This window comes from Chanodichthys erythropterus, chromosome 3, assembly GCF_024489055.1.
Source record: "Chanodichthys erythropterus isolate Z2021 chromosome 3, ASM2448905v1, whole genome shotgun sequence".
NCBI classification, from domain to species: domain Eukaryota; kingdom Metazoa; phylum Chordata; class Actinopteri; order Cypriniformes; family Xenocyprididae; genus Chanodichthys; species Chanodichthys erythropterus.
Window position 1 is genome coordinate 64,675,201 of NC_090223.1, and position 14,111 is coordinate 64,689,311.

Genomic DNA, 14,111 nt, shown 5'->3' on the forward strand with positions numbered 1-14,111 from the left:
ATAGGAGGAGAACATTTATGCATCTAACTCAAAATAACTTCTTTCAACAGATCAGTCAAAGAACATTCAATGCGAACACAAAAAAGCTGCATTTAGCTTATAATCTCTTGAATATGAAAACACAACAAACAACAAATCCATTTGTTTTAAAGTGGTGGAACATAATGGCTGCACTTTGTTCTGCACTAAGTTGCTCTAACAGCATTGTGGATTAAAATGTTCAATTTCATTGTTCATTAGAAAAAATTACATTTATATGTGACCCTGGACCACAAACCCAGTCATAAGTCACACAGGTATATTTGTAGCAATAGCAAACAATACATTGTATGGGTCAAAATTATTATTTTTTCTTTAATACCAAAAATCATTAGGATATTAAGTAAAGATCATGTTCAATTAAGATATTTTGTAAATTTTCTACTATAAATATATAAAAAATTCTTTTTGTGAATGGATATACATTGCTAAGGACTTCATTTGGACAACTTTAAGGCAATTTTCTCAATATTTTGATTTTTTATCACCTTCGGATTACAGATTTTCAAATAGTTGAGTCTTGGCCAAATGTCCTATCATAACATACATCGATGGAAAGCTTATATATATTCACCTTTCAGATGATGTATAAAACTCAATTTCAAAAAATTGACCCTTATGACTGGTTTTGTAGTCCAGGGTCACATATAACAAACAAACAAAAAATAAATCAATTAAAAAATAAATCAATTAACAAATAACAATATATAATATATAACAATAAAATATTATGAAAGCAAAAATCACTAAACAAGACAAATAACCTTGATTTATTAACCCATTAAACACAGTATACCCCATTTCCCCATGATATATGTACTTACAAGTCATTTGCCCACCGGCAACTATAGTTGCCGCTTGGACTTTTGACTAAGTATACAAAAAACTACAGATCTTTTCTAAAATTTGTTTTGTTTGGTTGATTGTAGAGACCCTCATGATTATGTATATATATATATATATATATATATATATATATATATATATATATATATATATATATATATATATAATGTCAACAAAAAAATCTTAACATGAAAATTACTTTTCTTTGGGAGGGTTTGCCTTCAATATGCTTCCTGGAAGTAAGGGTAGGAAGTTGACAGCCTCATGTCACAGGAAGGAAGTGAATACCTTTTTTTTGTTCTTGAAATCCTTTATTTGGATGTTTTCTTGCATTGAGAAATAAAACATGGAAAACATCTAGAAAAAAAACTTACAAAAGGAAAATGACAACCATACACTGCAGCAACTATAGTTGCCGGTATAGTGACAGGTGCACTAACAACTCACAGCAAGTAATACTATATATACATTTACTGATAATAGCATAATTAAAAAGTAAAATAATAAAAGAAATAATGACAATAAATGCATATACAACAACACACAAAACAATGGTTTATTCAGATGTATTGCTTTAACAATCAGGTATTTACAGTCCTGCTGTCATCTCAACACAGCTGTGCCGATTCTGCAGCTTTATTCTGGTGAAGCAGCTGATGAACACCTTCATCCATCATGTCCCTCACTGCTGCTCTTCTCAATGGAGACATTGTTGATCCAGAGGATGAGGAAGATGATGATGATGGACCCCTGAACCCCACAAGCTTGAAGCAGGAGTGGGAGAAGATGTGCAGGACAATCTGTGTCTGCTGCAAACATTCATGTGCTCTCCATCAGCATGACTAAATAAACAGATTAAAACATTTTACACTTCATTCATGTCAGCATTCAGTTTCTTGCCATATTTCATTTCATATTTTTACAGTTACATGCTAATTTTTGTCGTAGCTTCATTACTTTTGTGGTGTTGTGGTCTAAACCACTGAGAGAAGGTTGCTGGTTCGATCTCTGCAGCATCACCTCCAGTGTGTCCTTGATCCAGACACTTTACTCCGGCGGGATCATCCCTCTAATAAGAGCACTGTTAGTCACTTTGGATAACAGCATCTGCCAAATGTAGAAATGTAAATGTGATTTTTGTTAGTGTCTCGAGCACAAACGCTGATTAAAGCTGCTTATTTCTTAAAGTTGACTTTTTCAAGGTAATACTATAATATAAATACATACATACATTTCATAGTTTCTATTTGGGGCATAAAGGGTTAATTCACCCAAACATATAAATTCAGTCATTATTCATTTGCCTTCATGCTGTTCAATCCATCTGCTAATTTTTTTCTTTTTTCTGAACACAAAAGGTGATTTGTCAAGTTTTTCCTGTTAGTTTCTGCTCATACAGTATCAGTAAATGAAGCCTGACTTCCAGAAGCTTCATGACATTATTTGATGATGCTTTTGAAGCTCCAGTGTATGAACTGAAACCAGCAGAACAAACTGGACCAAAATCACATCCTCACTGTCCTCTGGATGTCTAGATGCTCTCTCTGAGGATGAAGAACGTCTCGGTTACATAGGTAACCCTCGTTCCCTGAAGGAGGGAATGGAGACGTACGTCGGACAGACCGACGAATAGGAATCTCGCTAGAGAGGCCAATCTACTTCGAGTGTAACTAAAACGAGCCAATGCACATTGGCATGCAATCATATGCATCAGCTGCTCGCCTCGCAGCGCGGGTATATAATGAGCAGCAGGTGCGTTGCATCTTCAGGTTTTCGCTGAGGAGCCGAACCCAGCAGGCGGCAGCATCAGCAGGACAACGCCTGTGGCGACGGGACGTACTTCTCCGTTCCCTCCTTCAGGGAACGAGGGTTACCTATGTAACCGAGACATTCCCATTCAGTCGGTCACGTTCGACGTACGTCGGACAGACTGACGAATAGGAATCCCTACCAAAGCGCCACAGGAGCTGCCCTCTTCCAGCACTCTGTCGTGAGCCACCTGAACCCCCTTGCCTAAGGACGGTGGGACCAGGCTCACACAGAGAGGGTCGATCACTGTTGTTCCCAAAACCCACTCAGTGCGACAATTGGATAACGCTGGGAAAGCGTAGCCTTACATGCGATAAGGAACGCTGCGGAAGCCATATCCTTCCCCGAAGGAGTTATATGGATAAGTACATATGGACTAACCTTGTAGGTTGTACAACATATGGAAGAACTGGGGTGACTCCACTCGGTGAGAGATGGGTTCTCCCAGAGGGAAAGACACAGGCTTCGTTTAGGAGCAGCCGTGGAAAAAGCCATATGGGATCCCCGTAGGGTCACACATATGGAACCCAGCCTAAATCCGGTTCTCAAGGATACAACGGAGTATAGGCCTGGCGCCAGACGCTCCGCCACGTCGGCTGCCGAAGGGTAACCGGAGGGCTCAACAGGGTCTGCCCGTAGGGACTCTCTGGAGAATAGAACGCGCATGTAGCGCAGCAAGCCGACACTAAGCCGGGGCCTCTCCGTGCCTCTGACCTGAGGCGAGAACACGGGAGGAGACCGGCTCGACACGAAGGCTATAGTATCTAGCGAACGTGTTAGGTGTCGCCCAGCCCGCAGCTCTACAAATGTCTGTTAGCGAGGCGCCACGAGCCAGCGCCCAGGAGGATGCCACACCTCTCGTGGAGTGAGCATGCAACCTGAGCGGGCAGGGCACGCCCTGAGCTTGGTAAGCCAGGGCGATGGCATCCACTATCCAGTGGGCCATCCTCTGCTTGGAGACAGCCTTTCCCTTCTGCTGGCCTCCATAACAGACAAAGAGCTGGTCTGAGGTCCTGAAGCTTCGAGTTCTGTCTATGTACAGTCGCAAGGCGCGAACTGGACAGAGCAAAGCCAGGGCTGGGTCTGCCTCCTCCGAGGGCAGCGCTTGCAGGCTCACTACCTGGTCCCTGAAGGGAGTGGTAGGAACCTTGGGCACATAGCCAGGCCGGGGTCTGAGTACCACGTGGCTGTCACCCGGCCCGAACTCTAGGCACGATTCGTCGACCGAAATGACTGCAGGTCCCCTACCCTCTTGATGGAGGCCAATGCCACCAGCAGCAAAGTCTTCATAGACAGAATCTTTAAGTCTGCTGACAGCAAAGGCTCAAAGGGAGCAATCTGGAGTGCTCTGAGCACCAGAGTAAGGTCCCAAGAGGGTATGGAGGGGGGACGAGGAGGATTTAACCGTCTCGCCCCCCTAAGGAACCTGATGACCAGGTCGTGCTGACCAACAGATTTGCCATCTATGTGGTCATGGTAAGCAGATATGGCAGCAGTATGGACTTTGAGGGTGGAGGGGGACAGCCTACGCTCCAACCCTTGCTGCAAGAAGGAAAGCACGACTCCGATCGAGCATCTTCGGAGATCTTCTCGGCGAGAAGAGCACCACTCGACGAACAGGTTCCACTTCGAGGCGTAAGCACGTCTCGTAGACAGTGCACATGCCGAAGTGATGGTGTTAAGTACCTCAGGGGGTAAGTCACCTAGAACCTCCGCGGGTGCCAAAGAGTGCCCCGTCTCTGAGAAAGAAGGTCTTTCCTCAGAGGGATGGGCCAGGGAGGGGCTGTCGCGAGGAGTGAGAGTTCTGGGAACCAGGTCCGGTTGGGCCAGTAAGGCGCAACTAACAAGACCTGCTCCTCATCCTCCCTGACTTAGCACAGGGTCTGTGCAAGTAGGCTCACTGGGGAAACGCATATTTGCGCAGGCCCCGGGGCCAGCTGTGTGCCAGTGCGTCTGTCCCGAGTGTTCCCCCAGTCAGAGTAAAACAACTGGCAGTGGGAGGTTTCTGGTGAGGCAAACAGGTCTATCTGAGCCTCTCCGAACTCTCTCCAGATCAGCTGAACCACCTGGGGGTGGAGTTGCCATTCTCCTGGCAGCGCAGCTCGTGATAGCTCGTCGGCCACACGGTTGAGCACACCGGGGACATGAATGGCGCGAAGCGACCTCAGAAGCTTCCGACTCCACAGGAGGAGATGGGGGACGAGTTGCGACATGCGACGGGAGCGTAGACCACCTTGACGGTTGATGTACGCAACGGTCGCAGTGTCCGTACGGACCAGTACATGCTTGCCCCGTAGCAGGCCTTTGAGGCGGCTCAGAGCAAGGCGTACTGCCAGCAACTCAAGGCAGTTGATGTGCCAATGCAGATGGGGTCCCGTCCAAACCCCTGACACTGCATGCCCGTTGTACGTGGCACCCCAGCCGGTGGCAGAAGCATCTGTGAACACCACAGCATGCCGGGACACCTGTTCTAGGGGCACTCCTGCCCGAAGAAACAAGGGGTCCGACCACGGACTGAAGGTTCGGCGGCACTCCTGAGTGATTGGCACCCGGAACTTGCCGCGTTGCCACGCCCATCTCGGGACTCGGCCGTGAAGCCAGTGCTGAAGCGGTCTCATATGAAGCAGACAGAGCGGTGTTACAGCCGCAGCAGCCGCCATATGCCCCAGGAGCCTCTGAAAGAACTTCAGTGGGACCACTGTCCTGCCATTGAATGTATTCAGGCAGTTCGACACTGACCGAGCACGTTCCTCTGTAAGGCGTGCTATCTGCTCGACCGAATCCAACTCCATACCGAGAAAAGAGATCCTCTGCACCGGGGCGAGTTTGCTCTTTTCCCAGTTGACCTGAAGCCCCAACTGGCTGAGGTGTCTGAGCACCAAATCCCTGTGTTTGCACAACTGATCCCGGGACTGTGCTAGAATGAGCCAGTCGTCGAGATAGTTGAGAATGCGAACACCCTGTTCTCTCATGGGAACAAGGGCTCCCTCCACGACTTTCGTGAAGACGCGGGGAGACAGGGCCAGCCCGAAGGGTAGGACTCTGTACTGATATGCTCGACCTTCGAACGCGAATCTCAGGAATGGCCTGTGTCGCGGAAGAATTGAAACATGGAAGTACGCGTCCTTCAGGTCAATCGCTGCAAACCAATCTCGGGGACAGATGCACTCGAAAATACGTTTCTGCGTGAGCATTTTGAATGGTAGCTTGTGGAGGCTCCGATTCAAAACTCGCAGGTCCAAGATCGGTCGTAACCCGCCGCTTTTCTTGGGTACAATGAAGTAGGGGCTGTAGAACCCCGACCTCAAATCGGCTGGAGGGACCGGCTCTATCGCGTCCTTCGCCAGTAGGACTGCGATCTCCGCACGCAGGACAGGGGCATCGGCATCTTTCACTGTAGTGAAGAGGACGTCCCTGAACTTGGGGGGGAAGCCGGGCGAACTGAATCGCAAAGCCGACCCTGATGGTCCGAAGGAGCCAGCGAGACGCACTGGGGAGCGCTAACCCGGCTCGCAGAGACCGTACAAGCAGGACCAAAGGGACCACCGGTGTACCCGCAGCAGGGCAGCGAGGTGGAACACAGGGACGCGGCTCGGGGGGCTCTCTTTGTGAGGCGGCCCGAAGCGGCGTCACAGTGTGCTAGGCAACACTTACCTGGCTCCACGGATGGACAGAGGGAGCAGTCGAGGCTTTGGCTGCCCGCTGCTCGCTGCTGTCCACTGGCGACAGAAGAGGGGGATGAGAGTGGTGAGGTTTTTCACCTCCCACTGCTCTTCAAACCCTCTTCAGACCTGGAAATGGAGGAACTGCTCTTTAAAATTTGGGTACCGCTGCCTCTTGGGTCAGTGGCGGAACAGAAACAAAACCAATAAAAGGATTTACCACCTGGCCCTCCTCCAGGGGTGGAAGAGCAGCCCCACCCATCTCTGGGTCGCCCGTCTCAGGGGTGATTCTCACCAACCAGTTAAACAGCTGCAGAGAGGGGAGGCGTCATCTCCCCGCAATGGATACAGCAGAGCCTGCTGGGCCGGAGTTTCTTGCAGGGGACGACACCCTTGGCGACGAGCAGACTGAGGGGCGGCCCAAGAGGAACTCAATGGTTTGTCATGGGAAGCTCCCCGATCCGCTACTAACTGAGGAGAACCGCTGGGCTCAATCCTCGACAGTGTCACCGAAAAGGCACCTCGTAAGATGGGAGCATTGAGAAAGCATTTAGCTTGACAACCTCTCACACCTCACAAGGTAAGCCAGGGGGCACTTCTGGACCACTGAGGTGGACATCGTCTGGCTGAGGGCCTGCGCCGTGACTTTGATCACGGTTAGTCAACAAGCGCAGCTCAACCTCAGCACAGAACTACCCTCATGCAAAAAGAGTGCCTTGGCCTCACATGCAGGGTGGGTGTGGTCTGTGTACAGCCACCCCATCCAAGAGGGTAGTGAGAGAGGAAAAACTTATGCAGATTCTGGCACCTTTGGCATTCCATATTTATGGCACCAAAATACCCCCATACTGCCAAGTTTTCCATGCACATCTGGAAGACCCAGGAAAGCATGGCTGTAAACTCCGAATCTGAGTCAGCATAAGCACACACCATTACAGTGGGCAGCGTCACCCTCATTTCCAGAGCATAACAGCACTCTCTCCGATGCTGCAATCGACGTCTGTCCCTCAGCTGGAGCTCTGAATGAAATGCTAGGTTCCCCTATGAAAAGGACCAGCAATTCAATCCAGAAACTGCACAGCTTGCAATGCGCTAGAGAGGGAGGGGCCCTAGGGGGTTGGTTCCCCGAAGGAACCCCTCAACCTCATGTCACCCAAGCCATATCAGCAAAGTAGACCTCTTCTGGTGCACCAGAGAGAGCGCTACAATGGAGATTACGCAAGGGAACCGCGCATCTAGAGCGCCGAGTGGCGCTGGGTTGCCGTGACAACCCGCGCTGCAGCCCGGCAGCTCGGCGGCACACGACACGCAGAGAAGCGAGAGGTTTGCTCTCGTTGATCTCCACGGTCTCCCAGAGTGTCGGGCAGACCCGCGGCTGTGCTTTTACACACAAGCGGCAGCTGGCCAACAACAGAGGGGACTCAAGCTTCCCGGAGAAAGAAGAGTCACGACCGGCGTGTCGACGTGATCATGTTCTCATATGAAAACATGAACACCCACGAACATCACTTCAGCACGCGCCCAGACATGTGAAACGGTGATCGTGGCCGTCAGTGAGGACAGGAACGACCGCATCCAGAAACACAAGTAGGATGTCGTCTTTAAAAAGACGCGAATCTACTTGTGTAAGCTCTTTCAGGGACTTTACTCTTTTAGAAGTGCTGAAGCATGCAGGGGAACGGCCACTGCAACACAGACAGGGATTGTGTGCAGCCTGTCATGTGCTTTCTCTCTCTTTGAAGGCGCTCACTATTACCAGCCGTAAAAACGGCTTTTCAGCGCTCAAAAGCGCACCGTACCGGCCGTGAGAACAGCCTTCTGACGCTGTCAAACAGCTATTTGATCAAAAACGGCAAACGAAACAAAAACAGAAAAAGAGAGGACTTCGACCCTGCTGCTGTTCTGTTCGCCCGCACTCGGAAAAAAAGAGAAGTTCAACCAAAAAGCTTGACTCGTCTTCTAGCAGACACTCGCTTGCAGAGAACAGGAACAAACACCGTTCGGCTCCGAAGCGAAAAGCTGAAGATGCAACGCACCTGCTGCTCATTATATACCCGCGCTGCGAGGCGAGCAGCTGATGCATATGATTGCATGCCAATGTGCATTGGCTCGTTTTAGTTACACTCGAAGTAGATTGGCCTCTCTAGCGAGATTCCTATTCGTCGGTCTGTCCGACGTACGTCGAACGTGACCGACTGAATGGGAACTAACTGTTATTAAGTCCAAAGGTCAAAGTTAAGATTAAAGCTGCCAAAGAAAACTCAACTTTAATCTGTCAACATTGCATACATTTGTGAAACATTAAGCCAGCACAACAATATTTTTTGATGTGTCATATGCTGTGGGCTATTTTGTCTGTCATTGGCTTCATTAGATTCATAACATTTTTATTACTTTTCTGAGCTCAAGAACCACTGGACTCTGTAATTTTGAAAAGGAGAACACTGATAATATCTTACAATATAATTTCAACATTTTATTTCATATGTAACACCAAATAAAACAAAAAAATATAGGCTATATATGAAATGTTACATTGCAGTGTTTCCCACAGGATTTTGTGAAACTATGGGGGCACGTTTGTCATTTATAAGGTTTTGTATATTTTATAAATCAAATATGATACAACAGGCTTTGAGGAACATTTATTTGTTCATCTCTCAATCATCATTGTATGCATTTGCATTGCATTGTGTTTTGCCCCCCACAATAAAAATGATAGAGCTTTCATCATAAAACTAAACCATATCTTCTTACCAAGACATATTGTAAGAGATATACAGTGACAAATTATATTTATATGCATTTTATGAAAGTAGTCTGCTGTACTGTTATACAGATCTCATTGATTTACATAAATAACTGCAGCAAACTGCAGTTTTTCCTCAGTTTTGGCCTCTGAATAAAATAAAGCTGTTTTCCCCCTCCATACTCTCACTATATCATACTATATGGGCCATAAAATCCTGGTGTATCAAATTATGACAAACCATAAAGTACATGCAAACTTGTAAAATTTTTTGTCTAAAGATTAAAAAACTGATGTTTAAAAAAATGAATTATTTTCTGACTATTATATTATTTCATGCTTTACTGGGTTGATTAGTATTTTTAGCAATAATACAACAAAAAAGAACGTTAAATATAACATTGGCCTACTTTTGAAAAATATACAAAATGTATGAAGCAAACAAATGTCTCAAACAGATTGAAGTGCAAAAGAACATAACTATATAGTTTGAATGTAAACAATCAGTAGACAAGTAGTTTCCTGCTGTTTTTACAGGGGTGACCCTGGAAATATTATCGAATACATTTTCATTCAGCGTCTCCTTCACTTGTTCCATCTTGCTCCTCGTCCATTTTGGGGCTGTTTACAGAGTGAGTGACATACAGACACTGTTGATAAACTGAACCGATTGATGGAAACAATGTCACTCAGTGCATGCACGCACGCACGTGTTTGTGTGTGTGTGTGTGTGTGTGTGTGTGTGTGTGTGTGTGTGTGTGTGTGTGTGTGTGTGTGTGTGTGTGTGAGAGAGAGAGTTGCGCTTACAGCGGGAGCAGGGTTATAGAGTACCCCAGGGAAGACTTGTTTTTGTAGGCCAACCCGGAAGTTAGCAGCGCACGGGTTCCCTCGACTGAAAGCCTATTCATTTTTCCCATAGACTTTTGGAAAATCGCAGAAAATAAGCTCTGTGTTTAACAAAGGGTTATGACACTTACACATTTTGTCTATTAAGATAATCTTTACAAGTTAACACAACATTTAGATTTTGAAGCCTAAATAAAGTGGTCAGATATAAAAAGCTAACAGTAGGCTATAAACGGACTACAGCACACCATGGTCGCGGATCAACGTCGTCACCACCAAGCTTCCTCAAACTTTTTTTTTAAAAACAACTCTATTTAAAAACATGCTCACTGATTATGATCTGCGCTGTTATTAATACTTATACACTTTTTCATGAGAAATGCTGTCCAAATGTCCCGTTTTTAATGATGATGTCTAAAGTCCCCGCCAAAGGAAGTAGTCCCTTTTAGCAATTTGTTAGCAACCGCCGAATTTAAGACAGTAAAAGTTTAAAAATCACAAGTGGGTTATAACTGGTGTGTTTTATGTCATAGATCAAAACGTGAAAGTATTTAGAGGCTTTGTTAACCACAGACCTTATTTCAGGCGATTTAGCAAAAACCCATTCAAAAAACCCATAGACTTTACGGCGTTGGAACCGGAAGTCCTAAAATGCTAACTCGCTTCCGGATTTTGCCAACAAAAATGCATCATCCCTGAGGCACTCTATAGCGGTGGTTAACTGACTGACTGACTGACAGATAGTCGAATCAGCGCCGCAAACAGTTGTTTATCGATCGATTCAAGTTCAATGCACGAAGTTTACTTCGAAGTGGGCTTTCCTTTGGCTGAATGTACGTTGTGATTACGTCACACGACGCGTTTAGGCTCCAAATCTGCGGAAAATATGCAGCAATTTAGAAAAATTGCAAGCCCCTCCGAATTTTGCGAAGTTTTTCAGAGTAGTTCTGTTATTATACTATTTATCTCAGAAATAAAAATTTACTTTGCACCTGCACTAAAAACTACCTAGCCAACAGCTTTGGCTCACTGCCTGTTTTATTATTGCTGACCACCTATCAGAATCTGTGTGGCAATGCTGCGCGAGTGGAGTATCCTTCACCTGAAATGTTTGTCTTTTCTTCCTGAGATGCAAGGCAAGTGTTGTATGACAATAATGAGAAGTTTCCACAAATCCCTTCACTCGATTGGGATGTTCTCTTTTATTCTGGACGGTAAGGGCAGTGACTGTAACATCGAGCATTTTGTAGTATTAAACACGTATTTATACCGACTTCATCAGGCTCTGAAAATTCTTCAAAATGAACACAAAGAATGTCCTTCTCAGCTGCCATAGTTGCAACTGCTGCGTCATCAGAAGAGGGTGTTCAACACACGTTTTGCAACGTTTTGTCAGGGCTGAACGCGGCCATGATGTTGGTTGCCTTACGGGCAAGAACTGTAGACGTTTAGGATTCAGCATTATGGTGAGTTCCTGAACCTGTGAGATATGTTGATATTGAACAAATATGTCTTTATTATAGTTTTCAAATCTGCAGGTCATTAGACATGACATAGAATCACTCCAAGACATGGTGGTGCCTAAAGAAAAGTCTGGATTACAAAAGTTAAGTGATTTCAGCATTTTAACTAAAGGTAACCTTAAAAATGATCCTAGAATAATTTTATATTTCAAGATTGTTGTAATTATTTTATTTGGTAGTTAAACATTTACATTTTAACATTAAGGGTTTTATATCGTAATGAATTTAATGTTACATTGTGTCTAAGTTACAGTCTTAGGAGGCCATTGGAAAGATTATTTGTGCTGTAAGAGAGAGAGAGCCTTAGTGGAAGCAGGGATGTTATCTGCTAAAGCTTAAACAAAACATAAAGTAATGATATCACAAGCAAAACAATCCCAGCTGACTCTTTTAAAACTAATTTATAATGATCAGACATGCTTTAAAAATGGTTAAGAGACCATGTAAAGAACTAGATAAAACCTGAAAAATGCAACATTTAAATGTTTTTAGAGTTAACACCAAAAAGCAAACCTTGAAAATGAGCAGCTAATAGTCATGTGTGTCTAGTGTGTGTGTGTGTGTGTGTGTGTGTGTGTGTCTAGTATGAGTGTGTCTAGTGTGTGTGTGTGTGTGTGTGTCTAGTATGAGTGTGTCTAGTGTGTGTGTGTGTGTGTGTGTTCGTTCATTGGACTTTGTTTTGTATTTGTTGGTTCAAGGTACTATTCTGTCCCTACCGTGTGTATATTGTGTCACTAACCTCTGGAAAGAGTGTCATTACAGATGGGTTAAATGAAATGACAAAACTTTAAAGAAGCTGATAATTCAGACTGAATCTGATGAAAAAGATGATACAGATGAGCTTTAATTATCAGTTCTGTCTGCTAAAGACTGCTTCTGTCATTTATGATGCTGATTTGAATTACATTCAGGATTAGTTTAAGTATTGATTCAAACTGGAAATGTGAAGTTGAAGATTGACGCTTTATCTAAATTGAACTGAGGGTCTAAATTTAAATACCGTTAGCTATGTGTGATCAGAATGATAAACTGAACATGTTATAGACTTGACAGTAGGGATATAAAAATGACAGTCACTATCAAAATAATCTGTAAATTAATGGCAGGGAAATGTGTGACGATTGACAGACTCCTGTTTTTGTTTTGGGGTGTTACATGATATTGGGGCGCTGTGGAAACATGGAAAATGTCAGATGGTTGCCAAATCATTCATTGTGTGTTCGTGTCAGATTTGCTGGACAATATTTTGTTGCCCATTTGGATTTGGATCATGTCAGTTATTATTGCTCCATCTGCCATTTTTCGCTATTGTTCTTGCTTGCTTACCTAGTCTGATGATTCAGCTGTGCTGCTCCAGACGTTAAAGGGTTAGATCAGTTCATGTGAGTACAGCGGTACAATACAGGCATGAAAATGGGTCAGGGGTGAAAAAGGTGAGAAGGATATCACTCCTCTAGGGGGGTCCGGGGGCATGGTCCCCCGTAAGAAAAATTTAAATATTCCACATTTTAAAGCATCAATCTGATGCATTTTGAGATGCTTTTTTTGGGGAGAGCTGGAGAAACTTAACTTCAGCCATGAGTCAAAATTATGGCTTTCTTACTAAGTATTATGCAAGCCATTTCATGCCAGCCTGTCACTGGGTCTAACATTTACAGTATATTTGGGGGAAGAACCTTGCGCTATGATTGGTCGAACTCTTCTTCTTTTGCTGTTGCTTTATTTGAGGACTGCGCGTACACAGAGGCGTCACCAGGTTTTTGCGTAGTTTAGAGTGACAAATCGTACCAGCTTACTTTGAAGTCAAAATGCGTATCCGCTTGTCAGTCCTCTCACCTCAAAATCTACCTCCTCAAAAACGGTAGCATTAGTTAATAATTTTCCACCGGAGCTTTAGCTAGCTGGCTAACATTGTGTTCTCTCCTGCTGTGTTCAATGACTCCATTCATCAAGGTGTAGCTAACGTTAGCTAAGTCAAGTTCAACAGAGCTCCTGGGTAACTTATATACCAGAAAATATTAAAATTATTGAAACCATTCAGGGCTCAACGCTAAGGATTTTTTCTGCTGGCCCAGTTAATATTGATTAACTTTATTAAATTATATATGAAATATATACAGGGGCATTTTTGCCCCTTATCTTGAATTTTGGGGGCATTTTAATAGACTAAATCACGCAGTGAAAGCGTACACTTTAATAATTTCAGATCGTTAAATCAACAGTTAGCCTGCGATATTATATAGACGATATATAACGCACACCCTACAGCACTGGCCCGATCGGGCAAGTGACCGCTGCGTCTACTGTCCCGAGCGTCGTTCACACTGGCCCCGGGCCATCGGGCAGTCCTTATTGTCGAGCCCTGCCATCACTCACCAAATTCAGTCAGGTAAATCGCCGAGGCCAGGCGTGCTTTCAGCTTCTGATGGTGGTCTGCACTGGTGATGCAAGGCCCTTCGCGTTAATATTTTCATGCAGTCGCGCTCCCTTCTGGCACACGCACCTGTTTGCAGTTCACTGAATCGCAGGTCAAATGAATCGCAGGCCCAGCCCTGGTCTTCATTGTACACAATGCAGAGAGAAACGTAACAGCAGTCGGCGACAAGCCGGTTCCACTGACACTGTCACTCGTTGTGT

General features: G+C 45.0%; 1 pseudogene; it reads right to left on the reverse strand.

Moving 5' to 3' along the window:
- LOC137005239 (uncharacterized) overlaps window positions 1-14,111 on the reverse strand; it is a 615,607-nt pseudogene that overhangs the window by 271,000 nt on the left and 330,496 nt on the right.